Consider the following 19,775-nt stretch of genomic DNA (forward strand, 5'->3'; position numbering starts at 1 on the left):
GGAAGCGAGCAGCGGCGTGCGCGCTAATTGAAAACATATGGTCCACTCGCCGCTGCTCGCTCTCACAAGGGGCATGGTAGCACAAGCACAAGTGTTTACTGAAACCTCATTGCACTTATTTCATTTGGGGAAACTTGACGGTGTGAGCTTATTCGGATGTTGTTTTTTTAAATGGTTTCGTTTTGTTTTTATTAAACCTTTGTTTAAACCTTTTGCAGCGCTGCACAGTGTTTTACTTTTTATAAGTGTGGGCGAACAATTGCATTAAGAATCCTCTTCTCAACGGCTCTCGCCTTGTTCCTTCGCTACTGGCATGTTGTGAAAAAGATTCTGCCTAGCAGTTGCAGATTCCTGGAAATTGGCTGCGTTAATAAGGTCAGCCTCTTTTTATTCTTGCCTTGGGAGTGGCCTTTCCCTTGGTTTCACCTCGTTTTTTTGTCATATATTATACGTCCCCAAGTGTCTCAGGCTAGCTAGCACCAGCCCTGACTTTCATTAAAACCTTGTCTTTTGTCTGGAGGCCTCGTACAGTCCCAGTTGTCCTCCCTCCCCGGGGGGGTTCTACGCACAGGCTGAGATGAAAATGAGGTGCATCATTTGGCGAAGGAGCAGTATGCACGAGCTTGCGAATGGGAAGAACATGTACTTGTCGCGCATGCGTTTTTTCCCTTTTGGACATTAAATGCTCGCATTGACACTGCGGACCGCGCCACCAATCATTCTCACTGGGGTGGGACGTTTCCGGACTGGTTGTGCAGGCATGTAATTCTCCCTTCACCTACCTTTGATGCATGGTAATGGAGGCTTCCTAATGTAGTCCTGTGACACGGCTCTTCATGTGTGCTTGTATACTTTAACTGTTGGCAACATATGACAGTGTCTCACCAGTTAACGAGAACTTAGATGCAGCATTAACATTATTGAAACACTGCATTAAGAAGATAGTGAACAGATAGTCCTAATGGAGGAACAGTGACTGGCCGATATATGTTCCTTATCTATCATCTGATTCTCGCTAGTGGGTGGGCTGAAGACTATATGTGGAGGCGTGCTCTATATTTACATGGTTCATGGAGTAGTCCTGCTGTAAAGAATGCGGTCTTGTCCGGTACACAGTTGAAAAGAGGACAAGCACTACTATCCAGGGCGCTGAAGTCCACTAACTTCTTTTGAAACGCCTCAGCCTCCACATGTTTATGGGTAATTTTCATTACACCCTCTTCCCAGTCATCACACCGCGAATGCTACCTTCAGAGATCGGAAAATACAGTAATTGATGCATTTAAATTTGCTTCACCAGTGAGGTTGCCCAAGAGGTTGTTAAATGTTCCTCTTAAACATGTTTTGGCACTAGTACCCCATACCATTAGAAAGTTTGGTTGGCATGCGTACAGTCGCTCTTAACTCGGGACCAAATGGCCCCATTATGGTGACGTATTCACAGTAAACAACTGTAAAAAAAAATTGGGGCAGTTTTCCAGGGTCATAGCAATGCAGGTTTTGATAATTAAGCATCAATACTTTGCTTCTTAATAGTCATGAATACAAGGTGATGGGGTACTTCCACTTTTTTACACCACCTGTGTGCTCGTAGTGTAGCTGTGTTTGTTGGCTTTGACTCGTAAGTTAAAATACGGTGTTTAACTTGTAAATGCCAGTTAATGGTCACCCATAGAATGTTCTCTTCATCACATGGAAGCAGTTGCCTCTTTGACATCAATATTTTTGCCTAAATTAATGTACAATTACATCTTTGATAAACATATCATAATTTTATATGTTTGATATACGTGTGTCCTAGAAAACAGTAAATTTCGTTTACGTATTACTATTAGTAGTTTTTCAAGTTTCCTAACCATACTGCCAGGGCTTTAAGTGGGACGGGTCTTACCGGTACTGAGCACCGGCAGTTTTTTAAAGGGGGCCTCGAAATGGGTCTCTATCAGGCTCTGTTTTGAGTCAAGATGTGGTTCTGAAAATCTGGATTCGTGTAATTATTCTGGACTCGAGAATTAAAACTTCGTCGAAACATGACGACTTTGGTATCAAAAGACCGAGAATGACGAGTACATCATGTACATATATTTTCAGCATATTCGAGTGACGATTTCACCTCGAAATCATCATTTGCGTTCTGAACCCTTGGCTTCCATTTATGTGTTGCCCTTTACATAGGCCTTAATCCAGTTGAATTCAATCCCACAAGGACACATACTCCTTAATCGACTTTTCCATGACCTGTGCAAGTTGGAACCATTGCCCCAGGCCGAACTCGTTAGGTCAGTTCCCCTCCCAGTGGCCGAGCAAGATAGCATCTAGGCTCAACAAACCATAAAACCATTTCAGCGCGCACACCTGCCATATCTCGCTCACATCTATCTCCACTCTTTTGCTTCACTTACTTTATGGTGGGGAGGTGCCCGTTTTTATTGAGGGTCCAGTGATATCTGATGAAATGTTGTGCCTTGCCGGGTGATTTGTTGTAGGCAGCACAAAGTGAAATATGGACATGTCATCATGACTCTGCTTTTTCTTTGTATTGGAAATATGTTAACGATTTACTTTACAACCAAGAGTGTTTTGCCTGAAGCCTAAAATTGTGTATAAGAAGAGAAGTCTGACTTTGTAAAAGTGAGCAGTCTCCTGAGAATATACTTCCCCGTGTTGTACTTCTAGGACACTTGTTACCTTGGTTGCAGCCAATAAACTAATCTTTGACTTCACCTAGAAGACTCTGAGTTTCTGTGCGCAGGTATGCGTGAAAGTGCAGCCATTACGAACGTAAGGGCACGGGTTCAAATAGAGATTAGCTTCAAGCTGTGTGTAGAATAATGGGGGTGTCCCCGTCTTGATTGGGAGAGAGGGGGGAACATGGGAGAAGGGAAGCACAATGAGGGTTTGCACTCGCACATGTTTAAAGTTCATAGAAAGTTACTCAGTAGATTACGGAGTAAGAATGACATCTAACTGAACGGTGAAACAGGAGTTGAATAAAGCGTATTATGTGCAAGGTGGGTGGTACTACTAAAACAAGGGGAACGTAGGTGTTTCTCTGGGGGGATAATCACGGGGTGCAGGTTTTCTAATGGATTTTAAATGATGTTTTAAACACAAGAGTGAATTTCATGAAGTTGAAACGTAGATGATAGTGTGTATTGTTGATAACGCTGTAATCAGGCAATGATGTTTTTTTCTGAATCTATTAATTTGCAGTGACCCCTGACGAAGGGCTGATGTCACAGCCCGAAATGCATTGGGTTTGTAATAAAAGAAATGCTGCTCCAAACTACCTGTTGTACTTGGATCTTATTTCGGAAGAGGTCTGGATGGGCACACGGAAATATGAGAAGTTTCCAAAATACATTATGTTATGCATGTGGATTTAAAAATGAAAGAAACAACTTCAGATAAAACGCGGATGAAAATGGATGAATCTTTGAATAATGTGAAATGGTGACTAGCTGGTTGGATTTAATATCCATTAATGCAGTGCATCTGGGAGTGGAATGCGGATCCTGCGCTCCCCACTATAATGTACTCTGTTTTGTCCCCTGGCACAGACGGTCAGTTTTTTTCAGACTGCAGTGGCAGCAGGCACATCGATGTGTGCTGCTCACACTGCTCACTTTTCAGAAGTGGAGAAGTTACGGCATGACGTCATGCCAGATGAGCCTTGTAGGGGAAGGGAAATCCATTAAAGAGAGTCATTTTCTCTCTGGATTTTCCTTCTCTTTTTGAAACCCGGGAGCAGCAACATTGCCGTGGTGTCACCAGGGTTTTAAGTGAAAGCTTTTTCAATATTATACACACGTCATAGTTGCTGCTTATTTATCTTATGCAACTAACAACCACTGACAAAGCCAATAGCCCTGACTTATAGGTATGATGTTACTTGTTGTATTATATACCTGGATCCAATGACAGAAAAAGCAAAATAAAAGTCGGGCGGCACACAATGCTAAGCACAGATTGTTAGCTTACATGTTTTTAGGCCACGCCCTTGATTATATTGGTCACGCCCCTTCGAGAGACCACTCCCCCAGTTTTTTCATCCCACTTAAAGCCCTGCATACTGCCCTCTTGGTCTCGATCATTATGGCTGCATGAAGCTTGTTCTATTTTTTTACTCGATGCCTAACCTTATTCTAACGCTCTTTCAAATTGAGGCAGCTAAGTGTATTTAATTTAGTGGTGCAATTGATATTCTGTTAGTCCTCTTTTTATTTCCAATAAGAGCCTGTAAATGTTCAAACTGCAGTTACAGCAATTAGCTAGGTGTAATGTGCATGCAAGATCTTTCCGCGCCAAATTTGCACTTTCTAACGTTAGGTGTACCTCGGGCAGGCACGCAACATCCATTGGACTCGAAGGGCTTCAGCCCCTCCACCCGTCGTGTGTGGCAGCCCGGGATGAGACAGCTTCCGGGGCACACACACAGCCGCACCCGAGCACCTCACAGGTCTTTAAAAGGCCATTTGCATGTTAATGAGGCCTTGCTGTTGTTTCACCCCTTCTAAGAGGCCCTGCAGCGCCACTCTGCATGTTGCTTAAAGATTCAGCCCCCCCCCCCGAAATTTGGCTCTAGTTGCGCCTCTGACCTCGGGCTTACCTGCGTTAAACAGATTATAAGGTAGTCCTGTCATTTATCAAACTTAAAAAAACAATACGGACATTATTTAGCCATAAAACTTTTCATGCTTTCTGGGTGTGTAGGAACTGTACAGCTCTTCAATCCCTGGTGGCACAGCACACAGGCTAATGTGCTGCTTGGCTAAACACTTAATAAGGTCCAAAAGGTGGGACCTGTTGGCTTTGCCAATGCTTGTTAATGATCCTGATTGTATTTATAGATTGTATTGCTAAAACACACAAGTTGATGGACGGAATGTTGCACAATGGCAAAACATTCACCCCTAGTCACAGATCTGGGTTTAATCCATCTATTTTTCTCACCAAGCCACCCCATTTCAGACATGGGCATATGCAAATCAGTCTTGACCCTGTACCTGATGGGAACAGTCCAGCCCGAACTGCCAAGCCATGTCTTCCCTGGACCAGAATCAAGCATCCTAGGACCGGTTTCTGGCTATAGTGGGTCCCGGGCTCACTAAGCCACTGGAGTCAAGCTATCCTGGCTAAAGATGGCTGATAGCCAGAAACCGGTCCTAGGATGCTTGATTCCGGTCCAGGGAAGACATGGCTTGGCAGTTCAAGCTGGACTGTTCCCATGAGGCACAGGGTCAAGACTGATTTGCATATGGCCATGTCTGAACTGGGCTGGCGTGGTGAGCAAAATATCGATCCATGACTGGGGTGAATGTTTTGCCACTGTGCAACGTTCCGTCCATCATCTTGTGTGTCAGATTGCAGTGGCGTCACTAGGGGGGTGCGGACCGCACCGGGTGACACCATGACATGGGGTGACACCGTGGTCTGTGTCGACAATAATCTTGGCCGGCGGCTGGGTAAGGTTCGAGAGACTAATATTATCTTGCATTTTGGTAAATGCAAAATAATATTAGTCTCTCGAACCTTACCCAGCCGCCGGCCAAGATTATTGTCCAATTAGGCTACGACGTTGTTGACGTTCGAAACGTCACTCACGCGACGTTGCTCCCAGGCCCGCCGTTTTCAACACTGCTCATGGGGTTTTGAAAAGGAAGACAAGCGTGCACCTGGCACTGCACAGTCTCCCTCTAGAGTGCCTGCATGAGACAGCCCCCCCTCCCTCGAGTGTCTGCACGAGACCGCTGGGGTGCTTGTGGTGTTTCAACCATGCGCCAAGGCCCCATGGGGGCGCCCGGGATATTACCCGGATGTGTGCAGTGCCATCACGCCCGGAGGAAGAAAATTCAAAGTTATTGAGGCATTAGCGCGGGGCACTCAATCTCCGTCCGTCGAAGTCATCCTCAGCTCTCCTGGCCGCGCAAGAGGCTGCATCGGTGATGGCGGCGCAAACTGCTGTTAGAGCCGGGGGCGAATCGAGTGAGTCACAGCAGCAGTGTCTGGGGGGAGAAAGAAGACTGCTGCTGCAGAGTGAATCATGCAGTGCTGCAGGCCGCATGTCGGGTCCCAGTGAGCAGCCGGACGGGACAGTCACAGACGGGAAGAGTCTCTGAACTAAGTTCAGTAAGTGTGTTTAAGTACATGAGTCATCTGAAAAAATTTATTTCACGCAATTCTGCAGGGCTGCTCTGTCTCATCATCCTCAGTGAGCCTCCTGAGTCATGCTATTCTTTGAAAATGCCAGGGGTTAACTTGTTTCGCAGTTAAAATGAATATTATGTATGTGTGTGAATGACGTGTGGTGATTTCCAGCTGCAACAGAGTCCAATAATCCAAGCTGTCAGTAAACCATGAAATATGATATTGTGCTCTCAATTTTAATACAATTTCTGCAAACGTTTTGTGTCTAACCAGATAGAAACATAATACAGTACTGGTAGGCGTAATGGTAAACAGTGGCAACTGTATTATAGTGCTGTGAGGTCCCAATCTTCAGAATGCACTGTGAATATGCAAGGCTATAAACGTTTTATACGCTATGGCACAGTCATAATGATCAGATCAATACGATCATCTTCTGAGCAGCTGCAGTGCCTGCCTGCCCTCCGTTACCGAGAACTGCAGTCACACATTCTATCTCCAGTTATTGTGCTTCTATTTCTGGTGCTTTGGAGTATTTTTAAGATCTTTTTAGCGTTTCTATTGCTCAAATGGCTGTCATTGCTGATATTTATGTTTTTCCCTGATATGTATAGGCTAGCAGATGTATTTGGTGTTTAGCTTTCAGGCCGAGCCAGGTTCGTTCTTGATACAACTCTCGCAGACTTAAAGCACATTTTATTACTATGTGAAACTAGAAAAGGGTTAATTAAGAGCCATATTTTTTCAAACACTTTTGAAACTGACATCGTCATCGTTTGTTTTCTATTTTCTACTTATTTAACTAATCTGTAAAGCGCTCTGATACCCTCTAGGGTCAAGTTTGCGCTATATAAAACTTTATAAATTAAATAAAAAATAGAGCCAAAGGAATAGGGCACCCATCCCCTGGCTTGGTATAATAAAATATGTAATTGGGGTGTAGTGAGCTCCCCAGTCCCCCGATCCCCGGTGTCACTACACCTGATGCACTATCAGTAGCTACGGACTGAGAGTTTGGATTGCAATAGCCTGGTGATGTATTGTCCCAAAGAAGAAAGTGCGCCCAATAGGATCTAGGCCATGTGACCCTTAGCCTTCATCCCTTGTGTGCGTCTTTCTGGCCCTAGTCAGGGGCGTAGATTCCATTGGTGCAGCAGGTGCAGTGACACCGGAGCCCAGAGGCCTGAGGAGCCAACTGAACCCCGACTATCGCTGTATTTCAGTCACCGGTCAGAGGGACAATCGTCTTCCTTGCCCTAGGGCCCAGGCCATACTGGCTTCCACTGTCCCTCGTCTGTGCTGCCCTGTCTTGACAACATAGGTTCCCAAGGGTTTGTGTATGTAATACGATATGATAAAGGATGCGCTGTATTCAGACATAGTTTAGCTCAGAGAAAAACAATGCAATGGAGAGCCAACATGGATTTATTTCCAATTCTAGGGAAGACCTTGAAGTCTGTATCAAAGGGTTTCCTACAGGTAAGTGTCCTAAAATGACATAATAGTATAGGTGCAACAGGAAAACTAGCGTACAAAGTCTCAGGTAGAAAGCTTAGGGCTACCGCTGTTGTTGCACTGGTCTACAAGAGTCAAATGGAGAAAATAACCTGTCAACACTTTCACTAGTGCCTATAAGTAGGCCCACTGGAATTGTTCAATTCCATGACTGCTGGGGGTTGCCTCACTTGCTGGCTAAATCACCATATATAGTGCACAATTCCCCACCCCTCGCTCTCTCTTTGCCCTCCGTGATGTGTGTTTTTTTCTGCACGCAAATACACTCAGACAGGGCACCCATTATCTTGCAGTTTTTGCAGCACGCCGTGCGATTAGAATATTAGCAGTATGATTAGAAAAGAAACAGCTTTAGATGGATATTGGTTTCCACAAACAACGGTTGCCAAGTGTGTGTTCCGCCCGCAGGAAGGGCTGCGCTTTGAAACCCCGGACTTTTTTGCAATGGCTATTTACTGTTTTTTTTGTTGCTTTCCGTGGGGCACTATGGGCCCTAGTGCAAGCAGGAGGAAATGCGACCACCACCTCCGTGTGCGAAAGCAAAAAATAGTGACAATTGACGGCACTTTACACCCCAGATCCCCGTTGCCACTGCACCTGCTGTACTAAGAACAGATACGTACCTATTTGCTTTGTCAGTCTCGAGGTACTGTATTAGGAGCTTTCTCAACATTTTAACGTAGCAGTTAGTTTCGCCCAGAGTGTGCCGTGTTGTCAAGCCAGACTGTGTCATCATATTGTCAAGTGTGTTGCTGCCGTGTTGTTCAGTGCAGTGTCTTTCAGTCTAGTCTCGCACCTGGCTTTGCAGTGTATAGTGCTGTTTTTCTTGACTAGTGCCACATAACATGGGGTGAGGTCTAGTGTTATGGTTTTTTGAGGGTTCTTGGGGCCTACTGTGGTCCGTATTACTTAGTTTTGTACCACGTTGTTTAGTCTGGTGCCATATTGACCAGTGTTGCGCCATCGGGGTCTCCAGAGTTGTGCCATTTTGTCTAGTGTTGTCTCATGTTGCTAAGCTGGTGTCACATCATCCATTGCTGGGCCATTGCATTTTGTGTGGTGACGTTTTGTCTATTGTGGCGTCCTTCTCTCTAGTGTGATGCTGTGCTGTTCATTGTGATGTCATGTAAACCAAAGTTGTGCCATGTTGTTTAATATGGTGCCATCACATTTTCCACTGTGGCTTCATACTTTCTAGTGTAATGTCCATGTTGTGTTGTGCGTTGTGGCTCCATGTTTTAAGTTGTCCAAAGCAATGCTATAATGTGGATCTCTGGTGTTGACCTTGGTGGTATGCTGCCATGTTGCCTAGTGTTGTGTTGTCCTGTGGTCCCGTTATTTGCCAAATGTGTCCACTGGCGGACTCGGAGCAGAGGAGGTCCATGCGGTAAGTCGTGAGGGGGTGACACCATGTTAAATGTCGTATACTTGTAAAGCACACAGCTGCCCCAGCAAAGGGACGTCCCGGCGCTGTATACCGCTGGGGAACCCGTCCTGGCTTTCCCTGTGGGATGGTCCCTACTGGGAATCCCCAAGGTGGAGCCAGGCATCCCCGGCGTTGATGGGGCCGTTGTGGAGATTAGGCAAGCTAATGCCCAGAGTTGCCGAGTGTGATCCCTGGTTAGAGTAGGCACCGAGGCGAGAATTGTCGAGTCCGCTGACCCTGGTCCACGACCCTGCCGCGTCGGGAATTGAACCCTGGTCCCGGGCCGACTTCTGCTCCCGGGTCTGCCGCCTCTAACCAGTGAGCCACACCACTCCCGGTAACCATGAGTTACCCGCACCGGGTGACACCAACCCTAGTGACGCCACTGTCAGATTGTATTCGTACCTGGTTCCTGTGTATTTATCCTTATGCAAAGTACTTGGTTCTATTGTAAAGCTCTCGGACACCTTTGGGTAAAGTCCGCAGCTGCCTTTATAAAACTGCATTAAATAAATAAAAATTCCCAGGGCAATGCGCTGCAGAGGAGTTAAATAAAGGGGCGTAAGGTGACGGTCACTCGGGCCTTCTTCGCCGACACTGAGACACTGTTCATTACAGCACAGCGGTAAACCGGCCCTCATAAAGCCGTGAGCCTCGGTTGGCCCGCTACACGAGCATCACACCTACTAGTGGGCGGGGCACAAATAGAACTACAGACCGAAGTAGGCACATTTACGCGCGCATGCGCAGTAAGTATCATTGGCGCCTCCCAGCTGTTTTGCCCTCACACATCCTGTCCTGGGTCACTTCAAACAATTTGATTGGAGAACTCGGCTTTCGGGAGCACGTGGTCCTCGCTCCGAGTCAGTGAAGAAACGAATCATCACCAGCGGTACTTCCGACTCGGCGAATAGGTGTGTGACAGATTTTTGTACTTTTATCCAGATTTTTCTCTCTTCACTTTCAGGCACGCAACACCTAGTATCATGAATTTCCGCCGGACGTCATAGCCTGTGACCTCTCGCGGTCGTTCGCTGAGTTCCTCCTATACACAGTTAGATTCGGACTCGGCCAGCATCAGGGTGCGAGCTCCTTCTCGAGGACGTGGGGGCGGAGAGGGGCCACCCAGTTGAAGACGTCAGCCAATCATAGCGCCAAGTAAGTACAGTTGCCCCGCTGGTTGGACGGTGGTTCCTTTCCGGTGGTTCCATGAAAGGGGCGGGGTCACGAAGTATTGCATGATTGGCAACGGAGTTTGTTGGCGCACTGTGACGTGGTTGTTTATTTTTTATTTATTTGTTTATTTATTTATTTAATGAATGCGATTTTCTATAGCTCGAACATTACCGAAGGTGTCAGAGCGCTTTACAAAAGAACCAGCTGTGAAACATAAGGATTTAGGATTACATGAGTTACATAAAAGATACAAACAGAAAAAATTGCAAATGTACAAGTTGTAAAGTCACACAAAGAAGAGATACAAGCAGAGAAAATTGCAAATGTACAAGTTGTAAAGTCATTCAAGGAAGAGATACAAATGGATAAACTCTAAGAATCACATAGGAATGGTAGTGAGTACAAGTGTCTACTACATATACTAGTGGTTAGAGTTATCACTACATACACATATATACAAATAGTAGATTTGCTCAGGATTGGATTTTACTAGCAATTAGGCTGGACAAGTATATATCACATATTTACAGAGTTAATGGGGAAATAAAAAAAAAAATTAAAAGGGTTAGAGAGCGGTAGGTGGGGGAGAAGAGTTGGAGGCTGAGATTGGTGATAGGAGAGAGGGGGGTCCTGAGGGGGAGAAAGAGATAAGGCAGTCCAGAAAAAGAGAAATGACTGAAGGTCGGCAGAATGGAATCCAATGGACCAAAGGAAAGGACAAGAATCCACAAAATGGTGGACCCGCAAAATGGCAAGATGCACCCAGGTCATGACCCAAAAACCATGAGAGCAGAGTTCCATTAAGTGGGGTCAGAGGGGGGACGCAGTCACAGCACTAAGGGAGGGCAGTAGAATGTCTGCTGTTTGCGTGCACAGGCACAGCCCCACAAGGGCATCAGGCTGACGACCCGTGCAACAAGGAGAGCCGAGAACTGGAGTGAGCCTCAGAAAAGGTAGGGACCACAGAGACCGAAATAGAAGAGTGTCCCACACGTTGCCTGCCCCGCTGGGAACAGTGACGAATTCAGGCCAAAATCCATAAACGAGGAGGGAAGCCAGAGCCACCGTTAAACAGCAAGCGCTGCCGAGGAGCACTCCGCCATGTGCTCAGCAAGCGCGCATCTGGCCCGGAGAGTTCAAGGCTGGTGGGGGGAGAGGTCATCGGAGCCCCCCACTGTCAATACCAGAACATCTGGGGGAACACCAAGGTGATTAGCAGTGCCCCCACTCACCGTCTACCAACCCGCATTGCGTGACAGCAGACAGTGGAGACCCCATGAATCCAGCGCTGCGCTCACCCCTCAAGAAGCACATCGCCAGCCTTCAACTCCGCTCCAATCTCCCGCACCGCGAGTGGCTAGGCGAGGCTCGCTGAAGTGCTGGGGGTCTCCAAAAGCGCCCGCGCTCACCGTGTGTAGTGTGGGGAGGTGCCGGCAGCCACGGACAGTGGATCAGCCTCGGCAGCAGTGATGGTGGGTGGCGTAGCAAAGGTCTATCAATCACTCAGAAGGCTGGTGGACATTCTGGTGACTTGGGAAGGAGTGAATTGACGCACCCAGTGACCTCTAAAGTAAAGAGGGAGCTAGCAGTCTGATCAATTTCGCTTACGTATACCACACAATCTTCTACGCTCCTGTAGCTCACTGAAAAGCCCACACCCTCCTCTTTCCTGTAACTGACAGCCTAACTGCTTCTTGGGTCTCGCATAGGCAGCGCTTGCGCTGTTTATTGGAGACATGATGTATTCAGGTATGGACTTGAAGCTCCATCCATCTTTTAAGCTGGCTCCTGTTACTGTACTTTCTCAATGGTTGCTTTAGGTTTGTGAATAGGCTTAGTAGTCTGATTTTTTTAGGTCTCGCCTGCGTAGTGCGGATGCGTTGCATAGGAGGGGATATTTTGGAATCGATCAGCATTTTGGCAAAAAACGTGCACGTTTTGCATGGCTTTCTATTGCAATGCGTGCACGTTTCTCGTTTCCCTTGTGGGAGCGAGCAGCAGGCCATCAGTTAACAATTATCCCGCCTGCCGCTGCTCGCTCCCGCAAGGTAAATGTGATTTGCATAGGAGGCTCAGCTGTAACTCCCCGTGAGCCTGTCTCAGCTGGCACTGTTATTTGTACGATGCCTCATGATTGAAACATCCCCCTCTCTCCGGACACCCACATGTGGCACACAGTTTCTATCTTCTTGTTTTTAATGCACTTCGACTTCTTGCTCGCGCACACGGACGCTCACACATGCACACTCTCCAACTGACTGCCCTGACGTCGAAAGTCTGGCAACATCTTTTATGTAGCAAGGAGTATTTATTCCGCTGCGTTAAATGCCAGTCGAAGTCAACATTGCTCCACCAGTGTGACAGGACCACAAAGGCTCTTCGTTTTCTGGAATGTTTCTGCTCATGTATTGAAGCGTTATACAAAAAATGTAGCAGGCCGAAAGGCATGTCTACACGATCCCAGCGGGGCCTGGCGGAGGCTGTCAGGAAGCAACCTTCACACAACGCTGTGGTCTGCGGCAGGCATCGGCGTCCTGCTCCTTAAATTTAGTCGTTCTTTTCTTTTTCTTTTTATTGTTAATTTCTTCTATTTTACCTATAAACTGACCCTTTTAGTTTTATCTATCAGCTGAATAATATCTTAAGACGATTATGATGAGAAACGTAACTAAAAAGCAGGACCTGTTAATTCTTTCTTTGTTCCCCCACCTGTTCCATTTTATGTGGGGTTTTTTCTTCCTTCATCCACCCTGCTCTGACGTCCCAGCTCATACAATAACAGACTTATTTATAAAGGGAATCTTCACTTTGCTCCCTCCTGAATCATTGTTTAATAATGAACGTTTGAAACTCACTAAAGCACAATCATTTTACCAATCATCAGAAGGATGAAAGGCTGAGAGGACTAGCCGTGAATTCTGTCTGTCTTAAAGTAGTCCATATACAAAGACGTGCGGCGGGGCAATGATATAAAAGCTAGGCTCAACGAGTACAGTTTTAAGTAGCATATCGTTACATAATACAACGCAGACGCTGACGTCATCAAGTAATAAGCACACAGGAGCACCTGTTGGTCAATGTTTGCAGTAAACACATGGGTACAAATAACTGTTTCTGTCCGCATCAACTGGATGTCCCCTTCAACATGCAAACGTGATTGACAGCTTAGCCTTATAGGCTGGGCCACTGCCATTATGCGTCTCTGCTGCTGCAGAGTTTTTTTGCAGATTTATGGATTTGCAACATATGCCACATGACACAATCCATCATCTGCAGCATCAGTTGCAGCCCCTCCCCCAAATTTTTGTGTGTATTTTAGTATTAGACCGTTACCTATGAGGTAGAATATTTTCCCATACAATTTTAGCATGCTTTTGTTGATTGGTAGCCAGTGAAGGGTTCTAAGGTGGCCGGTGATCTGGCTGCAGCGTGGGATGTTCAGGATGAGTCTGGCGGAGGCGTTCTGGATGTTATCCAGTTTCTTTTAGAGTTTCTGATAGGTGCCAGCGTAGCGTGGGCTGCTGTAGTCGAGTCTGGATCCAAAATATTTACATATCTTCTGATCAAGTAAAACACTCTTTTAATATGGCCACGCACAGAATATGATGTCGGTGGAAAGTGACTTAGTTGGGCTGATCTCTTGAACTCACTGTACCGAAGATTGTCAAATGTGTGACAGTTAAAACTTGTTTTCCCCTGTAATGACCTACTTCTCTTTATGTTTTGGTGCTTCCGTCAGTCACCAGGCCATTACTTACCACATCCTTTCTCAGGATCCAGAAAGACACCACATTTCACAATACTTACCCAAGAAAGGAATAAACACTGACAACATATAAGACCATTGCCGAGGAGCTCGCAAATAACAAGTCATCCGAGAGGGTATACAGCAAATCACAACACCTCCCCATCCGAGAGGGTACACAACGCATGCTCCTCCTAGCAATGTATTGGATAGAATAATTAGAATTTAGACATCCCTGCTGGGAGGCAATTTCCAATCCGTATCAACAATTACCCATTAGAGGGGAATCGCCCATCCCTCTGTAAGTACTTGGTAAAAAACGGACCTGACCTTCCTTCACAAGGAATAAAGACAAATTATATACTCCAAAGGTTCTTTATTACATTATAATAGGATGACAAAAGAAAGAAATAACTAAACATCACAGTAAACATTAGTAGCAATCATCAACACATACATATACATAGAGCCTGAAAATAAAAGACATAGCTAGATACAATAAGTACACCTGGAACACCTCACCATAATCTTAGGCGTCTTGTCATCTGAAGAAGGGTCAGTCTCTCTTTCCCTCTCTGGTTAGGTCAGGACTCTCTGTTCCACAAATACGACTGCACGTCAGACCCCCAAACCACCAGACCAGCATCTCATCCTCTCTCGGACCCCCTTTCTCTAATATAGAATGCAGCTCTCCATCGAAGTTTCTAGCTAACTCTGCCTACAGTTCTAATTGGATTCCTGTGCCACCTCGTACCAAGAGCACAACAAGCAGCTGGCCAAGCATTTTGCTCTGACTTGGCACGAAGAGAGCACATTCCACCCGATAAGAACTGGTACTGTCTGGTTCACTACTGGTGAACAACACATGTAATCTAAAATATAACCTCTCACCTAACGAGGCTCAGAAGATGGCTGCAGTTTAGAATATGGAGTTGCTCAAGCATAGGCCTCTACTACTTGGAAAGCAGAATGATATTAGACCACGTCAAAGCCAATAGGCTAAAGTCATAATTCACCTAACTCAAAAAACACTATGCACTTAGTCCCCCAGTCCCATACCTTCTATTCTTTGGCAAACATTATTCTACTGAAAAACAGCCTGAGTATACAACAGAAGAGAAATAGGCATATGCAAGACCATCCTACCTTAAGGCTAAGGTAACATAACACACTGAAGTCAGTACACAATGGTGGTGATCGAGGGTCATCACAGAGCATCAGACCACTAAAGTGGCTGATTCACTACATTCCCACACGCACAAGGTACTTTTCTACATCTTTGAAGTCACATTCTTTTTCTGTCTTAGCAAATCCTTTTAGAAACGTCTCAAGTTCAGCTGTTAAAGCTCCAAACCTTGTTTCAGTTTTGCTCATAGTGCCATCACCTGTAAGAATATATGCCTTGATAAGAACACTGGGCAACTCTGGGTCAAGCTTCTTGCACAGAATATGAAGCAGGATTAAGTGTCGTGTTTCTCTCCTGTTCCATAACGCATCCATAACTGATAATATTTGACATATGAACATTGCACAAAATCTAAGTAGCACAATAATAACATTTGACAGTACGATGACTCGATTGGAACCATTTTGAACAACCAGCTCAACATGTGGCACAACAGGAAGGTCAACTTCCTCCAATTTGCTGTTAAGTTCTCGATCAATATGGCCCATACTTTTTGAATATATCTCTGCAGGCACCAACCCCTCATTGACAATCATTCCAGTTGCAATAAATGGAAATTCAGTGTTCACTGAAGCACCAGCAATGTATAGGCTAGTTAACATCTCCAAGTTCATCTTGTTCGTTGTTGATGACCATAATTTATCAAGTTGCACAGGTATAGGTGTCAAAATTTTGAATTGATGCAGGCACGGTCAATTGTTCCACTTGTAGACGTTTGTTTGATTCTCTCACATTCTTTGACAGATAGTTCAAGATAACTGCCAAAGACAATGTGCAGTTCCTGCAAGGTGCATACTGACTTTGATATCAGACTTTGATATTTGTAGGACTGTCTGAACGGCCTCTCTGAAGTTTTTTTTGGATGCATTTTTGATCATTCACAATTGTGAAATATAGTCCACTTGGCGAAGAGAGCTAAAGAATGATGATGGATTCAACCCAGATCAGTGACTGGGGGTGAGTGTCTGCAAAGTTTCAGTGCTCATTCCATCATCTCCTTGTGTTTGCTTTGTTCGCCCTAGGTTGGTAGGGTATGCCCAAACATGGGTCCTTTGCTCACTTTGGCACTGGATTTCAGCTAGCCTGGCTGATGAAGGGTGTTACCTAGAAACTGGTCCCAGGATGCTTGTTTCCAGTTCAGGGAAGACCTTGCGTGGCAGTTCGGGCTGGACTGTTCCCATGAGGCACAAGGTCAAGACTGATTTGCATATAGCTGGGTCTGAACTGAGGTGGCGAAATGAGCTAAAGAATGATGATGGATTCAACCCAGATCTGTGACTGGGGGTGAGTGTCTGAAAAGTTTCAGTGCTCCAAAAGGGGGTGGTGATGGACGGAGCGTCTGAACCAATCAAACACTCACACCCAGTCAAAAGATCTGGGTTTAATCCATCACTGTTCTTTAGCCCACTCTGCCACCCCAGTTTCAGTGCTCCGTCCATCATCTCCTTGTGTTTGCTTTGTTCGCCCTAGGTTGGTATGGTATGTCCAGACGTGGATCCCTTACTCACATTGCAACTGGATTCAAGCTAGCCTGGCTGATGAAGAGTGTTACCCAGAAACCGGTCCCAGTATGCTTTGTTTCCGGTCAGGGAAGACCTGGCTTGGCAGTTCGGGATGGTCTGTTCCCCTGAGGCACAGGTCAATACTGATTTCCTTATAGCTGGGTCTGAACTGAGGTGGCAAAGTGAGCTAAAGAATGATAATGGATTCAACCCAGATTTGTGACTGGGGTGAGTGTCTGAAAAGTTTCAGTGCTCCGTCCATCATCTCCTTGTGTTTGCTATGTAGTCCACACCAACAGCAATTTTCAATGAGGACACATTTTTTTATTTAAATTCTTCAGGCGAAAGATTTTTTTACGAGCTCTTGTATGAATTTGTGCTTAACTGGTTTGCATTTGGTGGAAGAAGATCATGCTACAGAATGTCCTTGGGAAATTCACCCCTTTCTTTTACTTCATACATCTCTCTATGTGCTTACGGAAGTTTTTTTTTGTAACAAAACTCTTGCTATGGCAATTTAAGTGTGAATGTTTAGCTTTAGTGATTGTCTCCGGCTTCTGTTCAGCATATCATTTTGATCAATGTTCCGGGACATCTAGTAGAAGTGTCTTTATAGTGTTATCCACAAATTGTTTGATCACAAAGTTGGGTAGTCGCACAGGTTCAGTCATTTCAAAGGGGTTTTCTTGCTGCTGCATGAAATTAAGAAAGCTGTCAACATGTTTATTAAAATGTTTCCCTCTCTTTCCCACAAGTTCGTGGTGAGGAATAGTTTCACAATGGTTCATTCATTTTGAATTTGTCATCTCTCTGGAAACATTGCAAATAGAAAAGACTTTGTGGTAAATTATCTGCCATTGAGCAACAGATTCACTTATACATTTCTGACCAACAATTCCATTTGCAGCTTTTCTGTGATCTCTGGATCGTCTATTCCAGTTTCATATTTGGAGCCACAGCATTGAACCTTCCCTCTCTGTCTTCCTCCACCTCCGACTTACTCAAAACCACCTAGCCTTCAGAAAACAGCTTAAAACCTGGATATTCGATAAGTAACCCTCCCCCCTTCCTCAAGCGCCTTGAGACCCTCTGGGTATGTAGTGCGCTATATAAATTTTGACTTGACTTGACTTGACTTCCTCCACAAAATGTCTTTGGGTGAATTTTCTGTAGAAGTATGGACCCATATCTCAAATAGTATATGCAATCGAATTTGCGAAACACAGTAATCCGTGATTCCACAGTCTTCATGTGCAGATCCCAATTACCTTCCCGATCAGCAAGTTTTTTACTAGAGCTATCATGTGCAAAACATTTCCTCAGTACTTGCAAAGTTCTGATTTTTCTTCACATTTCTTAACAAACTCTCCAAACATGTTTTTTTAGGTTCTTTCTGAGTTGAACTGAGTATATTGAACACTGCCTGGCTTTGAGTTATGTCTTTTGAATGAAGTGCAACCCATGCCTTGTTCACTTCTGAGATAAGATATGCAAAACTGAATTTGTCATTCTTGTTCCTGAAAGCATTCTAATACAATGTTTCTATAGCCTCAGATATAATGAGCATACCTTATAACGAATGAGCATAATGAGTTTCTCTCAATACTGACTGGACAGTTTTACTTCCAGAGGTTCCAGCTTCGATAAGTGCATTGTCCATGCCACATCCACTGAGATAACTTCCTGCACACCGCAATGCAACTTTTGTCATGTGGAAAACACCCTTCATTGGATAGAGATCATCAAATTCTACTGGTTTGCTCATACAAATGTCAGCTACAATATGGAAAACGCCCTCCTTGCTGAAAATTGGCAGGATAGGCTGGTCTTCAGGCTGAGCAAGAACATTTTGGAATTTGTTTTAGGGCTGTGTATACTGTTGGGTATTTTGTGACCTGAGATGGTATTACTGGTAAAAATCCAACCTTCTTCAGTGGGACGGTTTTCTGGGAGATCAGGGCATGAATTCCAGCCACTGGCTTTTCATCATCCTTCAGTTCACATCAAATAAGTGATATGATAAATTGTTAAATCAGCTTTGCGGACTGCAGCATCAGGTAGAAGAAGATCCATGACCTCAACCACTTTGAAACTGTCTGGTAGACTGGGACGTGTTGATGGCTTGCCGTGATTTGCACACATTAGCATGACAGTTGAGTTATAAGTTTGCAGCTTATTTTGTGTATGGCTACAGCGGACACAGCTTGTTTTCCAGCAGCTACTTCATTGGTACTTTCTTGAAAAAGCACCATGGCAGTATCATGTGTGCTGGATATTCCAGACAAAGAAGAGCTGGCTTCCAAATTTTCAAGAGCAGCAATTGTAAATCATTTCCTGGTAAAGTCACTTGGAAGTGGTGTGCTGTTGTATTCACAAGATTTTACAGCATGAGCTGCTAACCAATTCCTGCCCGCACTATGTCGTTATAACTTGTTGATACGCCAATCCTATTTATTGAAGTGATTAACTCTACTTTTGCACGTCATAAATGACATGGGCAGTCATCATGTCTAGCAGGGTTTTCTTTTTGCTGTGTGTCACGAACCTTGGGCTGAAAGCGAGGCCATTCACCTCCCTGGTGCCGACTGCCCCCATCTTATGTTGCAGGGCCAGCCAGACAAGACCGGAAGTCAGGCAGCCCATAAGAGACTAGGACTTCTGTGGAACATGTGCTCGCCAAAAGGAGTATTCGAGGCAAACCAGGAAGAAAAGGAGGGCGGAGAATCGGGGACCGCAGCTTCTGGAGGCGAGAGGACGTATCCTATCTGCAGGTCAGACTTTGCTCCTAGCCAAGTTCCAGGAGGTATGTGGCTCAGCCAGGTACGTGAAACGTTCCTAAACAGAACCTGTAAGCAAGAGGGAAAGCCGCAAGCTGGAGGTGGTCGGGACAGAGAGAGAAGGGAAGAAAGCTGTCTTGAAGGCAAATCTCTTGAAAGATGATAGTATTTGGGTTGAAGTAACACTACTTGAAGTTAGAGGTAAAGAGAATTCTGCCTTCTCTGTGAGTTGACATTAAAAAAAAATACTTTTAGGTTCTTTATTCTTTCGACTTCTTTGACTCAGCGTGAGCACGGGTCC

General features: G+C 45.2%; 1 protein-coding gene across 2 annotated transcripts in view; it reads left to right on the forward strand.

Annotated features, from left to right (window-relative positions):
- Positions 1–9,843: 9,843 nt before the first annotated feature.
- Positions 9,844–19,775, forward strand: part of UQCC3 (ubiquinol-cytochrome c reductase complex assembly factor 3) — a 119,285-nt gene continuing 109,353 nt past the window's right edge. Inside the window, exon 1 of one of the 2 annotated variants that reach the window (XM_078666764.1) lies at positions 9,844–10,002. The gene's annotated coding sequence lies outside the window, so the exon portion shown is untranslated. The other variant, XM_078666765.1, reaches the window with a different exon arrangement.

Source organism: Lissotriton helveticus, chromosome 11 (assembly GCF_964261635.1).
Source record: "Lissotriton helveticus chromosome 11, aLisHel1.1, whole genome shotgun sequence".
Classification (NCBI taxonomy): Eukaryota; Metazoa; Chordata; class Amphibia; order Caudata; family Salamandridae; genus Lissotriton; species Lissotriton helveticus.